The 14,596-nt window shown below is 42.3% G+C and overlaps 1 long non-coding RNA gene across 1 annotated transcript in view; it reads left to right on the forward strand.

Annotated features, from left to right (window-relative positions):
• The first annotated feature begins 4,874 nt into the window (after window positions 1-4,874).
• LOC116068822 overlaps window positions 4,875-14,596 on the forward strand; it is a 10,553-nt gene continuing 831 nt past the window's right edge. The window contains exons 1-2 of the long non-coding RNA XR_004109704.1: window positions 4,875-5,018; window positions 13,835-13,979. This is a non-coding gene — a long non-coding RNA (uncharacterized LOC116068822). The remainder of the gene's footprint in view (window positions 5,019-13,834; window positions 13,980-14,596) is intronic.

Raw genomic sequence — 14,596 nt, forward strand, 5'->3', positions numbered from 1 at the left:
TTTCTCCTGGCCCTGTTCTCATAGTCCTATCTCCTCTCTTGGTGGCTTCCTTCTTTCTCCTATGTGTGGACCCCCCTCCTCCAACCAAGTAAGTGAAAATTAGCCTACCTCTATTCCCTCTAGTAATTGGCTGTAGCCATTTTATTCAACCAGTAGTTTTAAATTAAGAAGCAAGGTTTGCACAACAAATGCTGGCAGCCTTGAGAATTCAATCCTCAGGAGGCAACTAGGCCTTGGGATAACAGAGTTTAGTATTACATAATACATAGCAACAGACTAAACCCCAACGATCTCCAGTACTTGAGAACACATCTGGAACAACTGCCCAGGGGCATCGAGCTACTGGAAGGTTTCTAGTGCCATAAAGAGGAACTGTAAGCAAACGTCTGTGCGCCCAGTTGAGGGCAGGTAGTATTCTCTCAGATCACACCATCTGCTGACTCTCGGGAGCCAACCCAAGAAACACATCACCAGCTCCCTACCCCATTTTCACAAGCACTGCTAAATGCCACTAGACTGTCAACACTACTCAAGGAAGACTATGGATTAGTGCCCCCTGCTCTCCATACACACCTTTCCTGCCCTTTATTCTAGAAATTGAACTAGGGATACAGCTTCTGTTCTTTTATACTCTGTCCATGGTAATTCATACAAATCCTGAGTTTATATGAATTATATATAGCCTGGGGGAATAGAGGTAGGCAGGTTTCCTCCAATCTTCTTCCTCAACCAAATACTAACCATTCCCTGTCTCACTCCTGCACTGAAACCTTAGAGGAACTATTACCTCATCCTTCACACATATAGGAGGGCACATTGTCTATACCTGGTAGACAGATGGCACAGTTCCTTTTTACATGAAGGGGCTAGAAGACCTGGCTGTGCTATAGTGTCAGACACAGAAGTGGTTGAGGCCCTCTCTGCTTATACCACTAATCAACAGGCTGAACTAAAAGCTCTTACCCGTACACAGAGACAATCCCTAAACCATCTACACAGACTCCAAATACACTTTCTATATCCTGTCCTACACTGCTATCTGGAAGGAGTGGGGTTACTTACGAAAAAAGGAGGATCAGTAAGTAATGCAAACCAAATTATGGCCATGCTAAGGGCCTCTCCTCTCCCCAGAGCTAGGGGAATTGTTTGCTGCAGATCCCACCAGATGGATGACTCTATTGTCTCCAAGGGGAACAAGTGAATGAGACAGCAGACCTGCAGCCCTTAGGGCCCTAAACTTATTTTATCCTCCCCAGGACATTCTTACACTGCAACCAACATCCCTCTCCTACTCTCTGACACTAGTCAGACTCTATCCTATCTTCACCAACTCTTTCATCCTAACAGCCAAGAATTGTCTTATTTTGCTAAAACCCACCTACAGCCTACTCGTGAGGACTTAATTTTCTTAAAATCTATCACTGCCTCTTGAAAAATCTGTCAGATGTCAGACTCTAACTCCAGGTATTGTAGCACCCCTTTTCCTACTCATCAGTCTAGAGGTTCCCTCCCTGGAGCCAACTGGCAACTTGACTTTACCCACATACCCACTTTCAAACATGTGAAGTACCTCCTGGTCTTGGTGGACACCTTCTCTAGATGGTAGATGCATATCCCACAACTAACAAAAGGGCTCAGACAATTTCTGGTTTTCTCCTTTGAGAGATCATTCCCCAGTTTGGTGTCCCAGCTTCCCTCTAGTCAGACAATGGTCCTAAATTCACCCCCCAATTTTCTCAAACTCTATCTAAAGCCCTGGACATCCTCTGTCATTTTCATATTCCCTACCATCCCCAGTCTTCAGAAAAGGTAGAAAGAACTAACTGCTCCATAAAAAAATCACTCTTGTTGAACTGTCACAGGAACTTTACCTCTACTGGGTAAAACTCCTACCTGTGGCTCTTTTCAGGCTACGAGCTCTCCCCAAGCGACCTCTTCTTATCTCACCTTCTGAACTCTTGTATGGATGTCTGGTTCTAACTCCTGGTCTTTCACCTAAATTCTCTCCACTCCCAGATCACCTACTTACCCCATTACTTTGCTACCTCTGCTCTCTCCTATGGAACTTTGCTGACCACCATCTACCAAAGCCACACACTGTCCCCTGCCCATTGCCTGTCAACATTGGAGACCAAGTCCTTCTCTCCCCCTCCAGCTAATTGACCCTTATCTTTCTCTCTCCTAAATGGCAGGGCCCTTTCAAGGTAATCTTCATGACTCCTACAGCTGCTAAACTTGAGTGACTCTCTCATTGGGTCCACCTGTCTCACCTCAAACCTTTCATCCCTGTAGTAGTGGCTATTCCTGGTGGCCAACTTGACTGTATCTGGAATGAACTACAATCCAGAATTGGAAGGCTCACCTGTGGCCCTAATCTGGAGGCTAAGAGATACAAGTATCCAACCTGAATCTTGGCATGGAGATCTTGAGGCATAGTGGCTATGAATCCCAGAAGATTAAGACTGGAAGATCTCTGAGTTCAAGGTCATCTGGGATTAAAGGTGTGGCGGCACACACCTTTAATCTGGGACACACCTTTTGCTGGAGACCTAAATAAGGACATTGGAAGAAGGAAGGCTCTCTCTGGTTTGCCTGTTTGCCTGTGGGACTGAGAACTGCTAGAACCTTGGACTTCCATTCACAGCTGCTGACCATTGTTGAGAGTTGGACTACAGACTGTAAGTCATCAATAAATTCCTTTACTATATAGAGACTACCATAAGTTCTGTGACTCCAGAGAACCCTAATATAACCACTCTGCCTCAAAATGACTCTTCTTCCTACATATTGACCCCAACAGGACCCTGCTCTCTTAAGCTCCAGAAGACATCAAGGCCCATTTTGCCCCCAATCCCAGAAAAATGAGACTCCACTCTGGCAGCTGCGCTCAACCCACTGGATTAGACATGGGCTTCTCATCCTCCCACTGGCTGATCCATAGCTGGATGCCAAGAGCTGATCCAAATTGCTGTCATTCCTATATCCACCATTCCATCTAAATATTATGACATTTTTGTTTGCTTCCTTTTTGTCCAGATGAAAGATGATTGTAAGAAATGGCAAGATGAATATGGAGGCTGCCCATATTGGTCTTGCCAGATATATATGTTAGGATCACAGACCAATCACTTCTATCAACAACGCAAGACCTTTTCTTCTATATCCAAGACCCATGGAATCCCAGGTGGGAAACAGGTGTTGTTGGTAAGCTCTATTGTAAAAACCAATCCAGATCTCCAGTGAGTACTGTTCATGTGCAGAGAAAATATGTCTCAACTGTCAAACCTCTAATTATTAGAAAAATAGAAGTAATCAAACACTCCTCCAAGGTCCTTTCCTCCTTGACATCCCCTTCATAAATGGCACTAACCTGTCATTTCACCTTTTGCTCAGACCCTGACCTTGTCCTACCAGCTCCTTAATGCTACTCACTTTAAAGGCTGCTGGCTATGTGTACCCCCTGGAACTAACTCACAATTGTCACTTAAAGCCTCTCCAGCGATCCTGCCAAGTAACCCCACCCCACCTTTTATCGGCTGCCCCAACTCTGATGTTGCCATGACCCCAAATCTTTTCTTTCTCTCTTTGGCATGGCAAACTGTTTTTATGACATCCAGGATATGTTCTGTAGGAACGCTAAGCTCCCTAGACTGCAATAGAACCATTGCAGTTGATACGTCATCTCTGCCACAGTGCCCTGCAATCCAAAACCCATCAATTCTCTGTGGCACTCAGGTATATCATTGCCTACCTGCCAGCTGGTCAGGAGTTTGCACAATAGTGTTCCTTTTCCCTGAACGTCCTAGTAATCCATGGAAAAGAGCCTCTACCAATCCCAGTTGTAGACCCAATACCTGCCCAACATGACAAGAGTGCAGTTCAGGTCATGCCATTTCTGGTTGCTGTGGGAATAACTATAGGTGCTGGTGCTAGAACGGCAGGGCCGACTACTTCCCTAACAAGAAATTCTCTTCTCAGCTTGACAATGGTTTCTAAGAAGTGACCCAAACCGTGCTCACCATCTAAAGACAGATTGATTCTTGGGCAATAGTGGTGCTTCAGAACTGACAGGGACTAGATATCCGTACAGCTGAAGAAGGTGGTCTTTGCCTGTTTCTCCAAGAAAAATGCTGTTTCTACGTCAAGGAATCTGGGATAGTAAGAGATAAAATCCAACAGCTACAAATCAGCCATCCAGAAATGCAGGAAACAACATGAGGCCTCTGATTCCTGGATTTTCAAAAACCCTCTATGGAAATGGATTATTGCTCCTCATAATGCCTCTTTGCCTCATTTTTCTGGCATTACTATTTGCTCCCGGCCTCATTAATCTTGTCTCCACATTCCCCCTAATGACAAAAATAAATAAATAAATAAATAAATAAATAAATAAATAAAAATTCTAACCAACAAACAGTTCCTTTTACAGGATTACTAGCCACTGTCCACAGAGGAGCCCGTTACAAACGATTATCAAGTGGGCTCTGATCATGAAAGTCAGCTACACCCTGAAACTGACAATATCCCTAGACAGCAGGAAGCTGTTTAAAAGATCTGACGCCCCTATTTCCCTTTTACCACTGGCTTTCCTCCCCCCTTCTTTCCTCTCTTTATGATAAGAAAAAGAAGGTATGTGAGCATTAGAACAGTCCACAGACAGCCAGAAGTTGTTTACAGCCAGCCTCCAAACCCAGCGAGGAGACAGCCACCCTCCTGTGTCTGTTGCCATGGCACCTGTCACACACCCACTGCACACATGCATCACCTGCGCATCATGTGCCTTAGTTGGCTGTGTCATCTACATTACCTATGTCACAGACAGGATAAAAGATACAGACCCTGACCCATAGCTCACTCACTCTCACTCTCGCTCTCTTGCTCTCACTCTCTCTTCCTCACTTCCCCTCACCCCCTTCCCTTTCAGAGGCGCCTCTGTCAATAAAGGCCTCTCACATGAGACCTGTGCTGTCTTGGCATGATCTGTCCAGGAGTGTGCCCGTCTCGTCTAACAGTCACAGGTAGGAGAGGGGAGGAATTAATGTATTCACAGTAACTGATATATTCATAAGCAGTCATGCCACTTTCCTCTTAAGTCATTTCTCTCTCTAGCTCAGAGAAAACCCTTCTGAACAACTTCAGACTTCAAGATGAGTTCTGAGGCATGAGTTAGCCCCTCTGCTTCCTCTCAGGATTATGTTGCAGTGAACCTATTCCAATCAGAATTAGAGTGTGACCCACATGACTCTATTCAGGGCACTCAGGTTCCTGAATCTCAAAATCACATCTGATTTTGACAAAGACAATACAGTCTATGAAAAAGTGGCATGTTAGAGAAACCAAACATTTTTGTGGAACTGAAACTGGGAAGACAAGAAGATGCATGTAGTTAACCCTTACTGCTCCACCACACACATCTCCCCAGCTTGACTCTGGGCCAAAACCCCAACCTCCACACACCAGCGTATCCTACAGGCCAGCACTGTTTGACAGGGAACACAGTCTATCTAGACTCCACTTCCATTTCCTTCTTGCTTCTGATGCTGTTGAAAGCCTGTGTAGCTCCTCATCTGATTGAAGCCTCACTCCTGTTCTCTGAGGACAGGGTAGGACAGCTGTGATGGTCTTAAAGATGACACGAAATACTTGCCAACAGTTAACTGCAATATACCTGTTTTATGGTAGAACTTATTTTAGTGGAAATACCATCAACTGTTCTGGAAGACAGGGTAGGTATCCACTGAAACCAAAAGCAAGAAATGCCACTTGCATAGTGTCTTATTTAGAAATAAAAACAGCAAAGCCAAACAGAATTTTTAAAGATATCTCAGCTTTGTCTGTTAGAGATGACATCAATTTGTTGGTTGGCTATAAACATATTTGCACTTTAATAATGGCTCATGGGCCTGGTGATGTGGCTCCGTGGGTAAAATGTTTACCTTTCAAGCATGAGGACCTGAGTTCATATCCCCAGCATCCACACAATGAGCCTGGCAAGGTGGCACAGACATTTTATCCCAGCACTGGGAAAACAGACAGAAGAGCCTGGAGCCTTGCTGACCAGGGCCATTCAGTGAGGAGCCTGGAGCCTTGGTGACCAGGGCAGTTCAGTGAGACCTTGTCTCACAAAAGTAAATAGAAGAGGGACTGAGGATACAGCCAATTGTTTTCTTTGGCCTCTGCATGCATGCACATGGGCACAAACACATACAATGCACACATAGCACATGCACATGCATATAACACACACCATATACACACATACCACAATATACCACACACACATATATACATACCACACACACACCAAACACATATACCACATATACACATATCACACACACAGCACCTTCCACATACATATTAAGCACACATATTACACACAAATAACACACACCACATATGCACATATGCATTACACATACTACAGATACAAACATACCACACAGTACAGAAACACATTACACACACTTACACATACCACATACATACACCACACACATACATATCACACACTGTACACATACCACAGATACCACACATCCATACCACATACATATACCATACATACTACATACACACATAACAGACACACATGTACACAAACACACATACCACACACACACACCACAGACACATATGTACCCAAAATACTACATACACACAGCACAGAAATGCACCATACACACTTATACATACCACACACATATATATCATATACCATACACATAGCAGACACATATACACAAATGTATCATACATACATACCACAGATACAGATATACACAAACATAGCACACACAGCACAGAAACACACCACACACACACATACCACACAGACAGATACTACATACATACATATCACACACCGTACACATTCCACACATGCCACAAATACCATATAAACCACACACAATACCACATACACACACCACACATACTATGCACACATACCACAGACACACATGTACACAAACATAGCATACATATACACATAGCACAGACACACACACAAACATACCATACACACAAGACACAAACATACCATACCACATCCACTTCACATACCACAGATACACATATACACAAACACACACACAGAGCGTGTAGACCACATACATTTATACATTACACACACACACACACCACCATACCATACCACACACATGCTTACATATATGCACACACACATGCACACGCACAGACTAAATATAATATAATACAACACAATATAATATGATGTAATACAGTATAATATAGTATAATTTAACAATATAATATAATACAATGTAACATAGCATAATATAACATAAAAGTGGTTAATGTTGAGGATTGGTTCTAATGCTATTTGTGTTAATTCGGCTCCTGAAATCACAAGGGATCCCCACATGTCTGCGCTAAGGTTCCCTACCCCCAGCTGGCTCTGATTGGAAAATAAAGTTACCAGCAGCTAATGGCTGGGCAGAGAGACAGAGGCAGGACGTTTGGGATTCCCGGGCAAGAAGTGCAGGAGTGAGGGAAGAGGACGTTTTTGCCATGACAAGGGCATAGGAGATGGACCACACTGAGAAGGTGCAGGAGGGAGAGAAAGCTAAAATGTAGGTGCGAAGGGGAAAGTGGTTCCAGGAGGGCTGCCCAGGGGGTCCAGGACAGCAAGGGTAAAATATAGATTTAGAAAATGTTAACTCAGAAATATCAGAGTGGAATGTGTGAAAGGTAGTGTGTTAGCCACATGGAGTCTCAGGAGGGGCCTAACCATTGAGCTAGTGAAGTGAAGGCATATTAAATATAAAGGAAGTGTGTGTGTGTGTGTGTGTGTGTGTGTGTGTCCTTCCATCTGGGATCCAGAACCTAAGGGCAGGTGGTGAGGAGCACATGTGTACCCACCTGAGAGTTTAGAGTAGACTAACCCGCTACAGGTTAATAATTATTTTAATGGAACTTCTCTTTTTTAAAGTCAAGTAATACATATATGTTTTAACAAGATATGATAGCTTCTAGGCAACCAATTTTTAAACTGATATAGGTGACGTTTATGGGTATCAAGGAATGGCATTCTTTGACATAAATATGTATTCTATAAGTTGACACCTTTAGATGGGTAAGAGTTTCAAGCAAAAAAGGAGTAGTGAGTGAATTTAAATTGCATTTTTTAAGATTCTCAAGAGCCAAGGCTTTGCTGGGCAGAACATCCAATTACAGTCTCATTGCCTCTTTCCTGGCTTCACTCTATCAGAAACACTATTGGGAGTTGTAAATCTCTAATTTCCTTCTAATGTGTCAACAACCTCCAAAGGTTTGCAATATCTTTTAGATATGTAATTCAAACTTGCTATTATTAGGTTTATGGACCCAAAAGAAACAAAATGCATGTCACAGGCAAATGATGTCAGAAGCAAATGAAAGCCTGCTATTGAATCCTATACAGCTTGCGTAGGATGTTCAACAGTCCTTGACATTGCCTCTCATTTATATAATTTCTTGAATATTTTGTATATCTGTATAAGCTTGTTTTCACTCCCAGGCTCTCAAAGGTGCTGCATGGGGTAAATTTGAGCAGTTTGCTTTAAAAACAAGGTATCAGTGGAACAGGGAAATGAAGTGACTCAAAGCCTCCCAGCCAAGCATCCACTGATGCTGACTGCAACCGGCCCCTCCGCCCCAGGCTCTTAGGCACAGAACCCCAGCTCTTCCCAATGCTTTGCGCCCTCAAATATTCCTGAACCTCTGCTCACTTTAAGGAGGTCCCTGGCCCCACCCAAGAACTTCTTTTGGCTAAATCCTAGTGTGCTTCCTTCCAATGCTCTTGATCTTGTAGCCCCCTTGGAAAGATTTCCTTTAAGGCTTCTTAGTCTTGTTTTGAGCGGGCTGGCTGCTGCTGTTGAGCTCAGGCTGACCCCCTTTCCAGTGCTGCTGCTGAGCCTCACCCACAAAGGCCTAACAGCTACATTCCAAGATGCAGAAGCATCTCCCTGTCAGGAACATTTCAGCCTGACCCTAGAAGCCTGCATCTGCTTTGATGCAAATCTATTACAGCTAGATCCAAAGATAAAATGCTGGAAAAGTTAAAGAAAACAGAAAGTGAAGTCCTTGTAACGAATAATGTCTATGGAAATGGTGCTTGTCTGCCCCTCCTCCTGGGCCACCTGCCGAAGCCAGATTTTTTTTCTAGCATATTCTGAACCGAGACCCTCTGAATCTAATCATCCTAATCTTCCCCCAACTTCCCTTATCACGTTACTCTAGACAAATTGGTGAACTCTACAATTAGTGAAGGAATGTCTGATGATGATGATGATGATGATGATGATGATGATGATGATGATGATGATGATGATGATGGTGATGGTGATGGTGATGGTGATGGTGATGATGATGATGTGGGAAATGATTGAGGAAGAGACTGGTAATCAATCTCTGACCTCTGCATGCATATACACATGTACACATTCGAGCACACACATGTACAAACTCGTACACATACATGCGCACACATGTATACACACACAGAAAACAAGACTTCCTAGTCTCTCTCTTGGTTAGCATCAATGCCTGTCTTTGACTTGCATGGACCCTAGAAGCTCTTAATACTGACATGTTTCACTGTGAGTTTCTCATGTAGTTACAATGTACTTGGGTATAGTCGCATCCCCATCACCTTTTGTCCCCACTTCTGCTGCTGGTCTCCTTCTTTACAGTATACCTAATGACCTTCCCAAATGCACCATTCTCTTATCAGTCAGGTGCTGTGCTGAATTCAAGCTACAATTATCTCAAGTGCTCAAAAATACCAAGGAGATCATTTCAAGTGTGATTTCACCTTGCTTCTCTGAATGCATTTAGACTTCCCTCTCTGGATTCTTACCCTGGTGGGTTGTGAGTAGCATGTGAGACTAGGTATCATGCTGTTGATGACTGGAAGCAAGACTATTTCAGAGCAGAGTGTTGACTCTCCCACCTCATTGAATGAGATTCACGGATTCCACACCAGCTTTGGGCTAAAAAATGCTGACGTAGGGGACTAAACTGGCAATATTTATGATTTATTTAAATTAAATCTCTACTGGGACCCAGAGAGGTAGCTCAGTGGTTTGGTTCCCAGCACCCATTTTGGGTGGCTCATAACCTCCTGTAACTCCAACTCCAGGGGATCCGACACCTTTTTCCAGCCTCTCTGGACAACTCCACTCCCAAGCACACACACATAACTAAAAATACAAAAGTGAGCCCTATAAATCTATGATAATTTTATGTTACATTTTGATTAAAGTTTAGATCATCAAAGTAGAATGAACTGCTGTTTTAGAAATCAATTTCCTCAGATGTCTGTATAAATATGAACATTTCCTTTTATTCAAAACGGCACAGTGAGAGACCAAGTTAAAATATTCATGTGCTGTCTGGTAGACGCATACAAGTAATTTAGAGTAAAAAAATTAGAGGTACAAAAGCGGAGAAAGACGTTGTCATGACAACACACTTTCATTAGTTTCGAAATCAAAAGACAGTCTTCCATTGTAAAAGTTTAACCAGCGCTTATTAGGTAATAATCACAATAAACATTTCTGATTATAGTGCTGTGAAGGAAGCTGGTTTTGTCATTATAATGGAATCTGCTTTGAATTTACCAGCCTCATTTAGCACACACCATACAGGGGTGCAGGTGGACAGCTGACTGCCAATCTGTAGCTAATAGATTCTACCAACACACTGCAGGCAAACTGTTTGCAGCCAAAGAATGCTATGAGCCCGAGAGTCTGGGCTAGGACACCAGACCAATGTTGCCATTTGCTGTCTCTGGATAATGCCTGTCTTATTGAGCCCACTGCCACTGATGACTAAATCCTACTTTGACCAGACTACATAAGATAGAACTTTGTGTGCTAGTTTACAGAATTACATAATCATATTTTGATACAAGTTACAATGTAACCACAAATCATATTCAGAAAACCATTAGTAGGCTAGTATCCACTCCACTGTGCCTATATTTAACCTTTATGTTTGGACCTATGTAAGAAGAAAGTTTGCTCCAAAATAGAAATATTTTATCAAAATGCTGAAAAGGTGTTACAACCAAGGAAGGATCAAGGGTTTGTTTTTATAGGGAAAATATTTTGGCAAGATTACCATTAATTTTACCATTTGTATTTACCAGTATGCATTTAACATTCTGAGCTTAGTAAGTCATACTCTGGTAGGGAAACCATTTATTTTAGAGATGAATCCAGCACCCAGCTGTTCTCTACAAGACTTGGCTGTTTCTCTAAGGTTGGATCACTGTGCTGCTAGGTACACTATTTTAATTTTTTTTTCATTTTTATTAAAGAGTAAATGAGAAAGATGTAATCTTGTTCAAACACATATTGACTATTCATTGCACAATCATTAATGATCGACAAAACCCCAAGCCTGAATAAAAACAGCATTATTTCTGGGAAATGTCAAGTCTGTCACTTCAAAAGGGCAAACATGCCACCAGGCCAAGCTGTGATTTTTTTTTTCACCTTGTGCAGTGGACTTGCCCTGAGAGTCCACAGCAATCCATCTTATTTCTGTAAGAGGTATGCATGCATGGTAAACAACATCAGTGATGAAGGGTGCTGGATAATGTCAGCTGCGTTACTCTACCATGGGATGCATAGCATTACGCCCTTTCTTTGTATTTTGAAAGCCCTTCTGATTTTCTTTTCCCTCTCAAATACTGCCAAATGGTGTTTACAAAGGCTTCATTTAATTGTATCATATTTCTAATTTAATGATACAGAGATGGAAGTTTTAAATATATCCTAAAGATTATTTATATCAGATTCTTGTAAGCAGTATTATAGGTCACCTTCCAGTATCTTGTTCATAAGAAAAACTCCAGGTGCCTAACATAAAGAAACAATGCCTACTAGCATACATATATATGCATTTACATATGATTTTCTTCATATATACTACTCAGGCATTATCTGGTTTAGAAAATGTTAAACTGGGTGGGAGAGAAGAATGAAATTAAAGAGTCCATTTTATGATGAATATCATCCATGGCTCAGTGTTTGCAGTCTCTTCATGAAATTATTTGGGTCCACAAAAATGATTGGCATAACTTTAAAATTACTACGCATTTACTACTCATAAGGATAACATATTAAAAATCTCAAAAAGGTGGGCATTCTTGAATAATTCCTCCCAGGCTGGTTCTTTCCTTCATTCTTCAAATAACTTTATGTGAAAAGCTGAGTATGGAGTAGAGGATTTTATCTGGGCTTCAAAGAGCACAGGGAGGAGGTTAAATTGGGAGGAACCCCAGCTCTACTCCTTAACCTGAATGAGCAGGCTTTCCTGTCCCCACCCACTTCTTGAGCTTCCTTTCTGAACTCTGTGCTCAGTATTTTCAGAAGGACCTATACAACGACAAGGTCACATCTGTTTGCGTCTTTCGGTTAAATGGATTCTTCAGAAAGTCTAAACAGGACTCTTCTGTCTGTTAGAGGACAAAACTACAATTGATTATCAAATTTTTGTTTTAATGAATTGAAAAGACAAGAACTGTTTGAATAACCTCGCTTCCCTCTTGCCTATATTGGAAAGACTTCAAATATATTTTATTCATGCTGTAACCTGACTTATACCTCTAAGCTAAGCATTCTAAGAGGCAACAACCCAGAGCATCTGAAAGGTTTTGCCAAGGACCTGTCAGAACACCTTGAGAAAACAAACCACCCCATGATTCTAGACTTACACAACACTGGTGATCTCACAGCTAAAATATGTCCAAAGAGTCCAATAGTAGAGGCCACTCAACAAATACACAGACCATTTCTCATTGTTGTCAATAGGTAGCTCCCAAATTGCTTGAACAATTTCTGAACCATTGTGTTTTCAGGTAAGAGCTATCTTTACAAGATTCTGTCCTGGGGACTGGAGAGATGGCTCAGCAATTGCACAGGGCTGGGGTTTGGTTCCCAGCACTACATGGTGGCTCACAACCATCTGTAGCTCTGGTTTCAGGAGGATTGGGTGTCCTCTTCTGGCCTCGGTGGTCACTGAATGCATGTGGTGCATATACATACATGCAGGTCATAGTCCCATAAAATAAAATAAAGACTTTTGAACCCTTTATCCCAAAAACATTGATATGTGGGTGCCTCTTTCCCTTTTTTAATACAGTAAAGTGCCTGAGAGCCTTATCTTGGGAGAGTGAGGGCCAAGGAATGGTGTACCCTGTTGCTGGTTTTCTTATTGTATAATCTATCATGCTACTATTTCAATGATGATGAAAGAAACACCCTGTCACATGCTTATGCCTAACTTTCTCCTGACTGGCCCGTGAGGGTCAGTGTTTTCCGCCCCCTGCCCCCGACCTTCCTGAGACAGGGTTTCTCTGTATAGCCCTGGCTGTCCTGGAACTTGCTCTGTAGACCAGGCTGGCCTGGAACTCAGAAATCCACCTGCCTCTGCCTGGAATCATTTCTCATTGTGATGTCTAAACTCTGGGTCCCTCCAGTGCCCAGAGCTCCCAGAATTAGCCAGCACATTCCATTTTCCTTCAATTGCAATCTACCCCTTGGAAATAAATGAGCTTTCCCTAAGCCCTATAATTAGAATCCAAATGTAATATTCAAATAGCCTATAATTAGAATATAAATAGCCTCTAAGTAGCCCATGCAAATGAAGGCATTAATGAATTGCAAATCACTAAAGGAAATAAAGGGGGTGTTAGTCCACCCCCATGCTGGTCCCCTTCAGCCATGCAGTTGTATTCAACAAGCTAGAAGTCAAGAGCTTCACTCTAACTCAGTTCCAGACACCGGCTCTGCCATTCAGTGATGGTTTTGTGACTTTTCAGATCCAGATCGGCCTCATCCTGTCCAAGGCCATTACTGGCCATACTCTTCACAGCAGAGTGTTCCTCCCTGATGATCTGAGGGAGAAGTGAATGGATATTTCAGGATCTTTTGGCTGGGACAGATCTCAAACTTGCTTCAATAAGGGTAAAAAAAAAAAATGTTCTGTATAGTTCACAAGTACCCCTCTCCCCCTCCCCCTGTCCCCCCATGTACACAGTTTAAAATTCTTTGGTTCATTTTATTTGTGATAGGTAGAGAAAGACAGCCTTCCCCCCTCTCTCTTTCTCTCTCTCTCTCTCTCTCTCTCTCTCTCTCTCTCTCTCTCTCTCTCTCTCTCTCTCTCTCTCTCACACACACACACACACACACACACAAGCACATTCTCTCCATGTTGCTTATTAAAAAAAACAAATCTCCTACAGCATGCCTACTGTATCTTTAGAACTATTTTGGATACATGTTTTCTTTCATTGAATTTTCCAGAAGACATGAAAGACCATTATTATTCTCACTTGTAGGCAGAAGAAAGCAGGGCTCTAGAAAACTGAGTTGCCTGATCTTGTAATTTTGGTAGTAAAATGTTGCTACATCCCAGACAGCTCACTGGAACAGAAATAGACTGGTAATATTTTTGGCTATGCCAATATTAAAGAGAAAAAGAAATATTGACATTAAGAGTTAATTTCAAGGTTTAACTATTGCAGCATAAGGGTAGATTTGCCTCTCACCTGTCAGTTGTAAAGCCCATCCTGACCCACCAG

This window comes from Mastomys coucha, unplaced genomic scaffold (genome assembly GCF_008632895.1).
Source record: "Mastomys coucha isolate ucsf_1 unplaced genomic scaffold, UCSF_Mcou_1 pScaffold22, whole genome shotgun sequence".
NCBI lineage: Eukaryota > Metazoa > Chordata > Mammalia > Rodentia > Muridae > Mastomys > Mastomys coucha.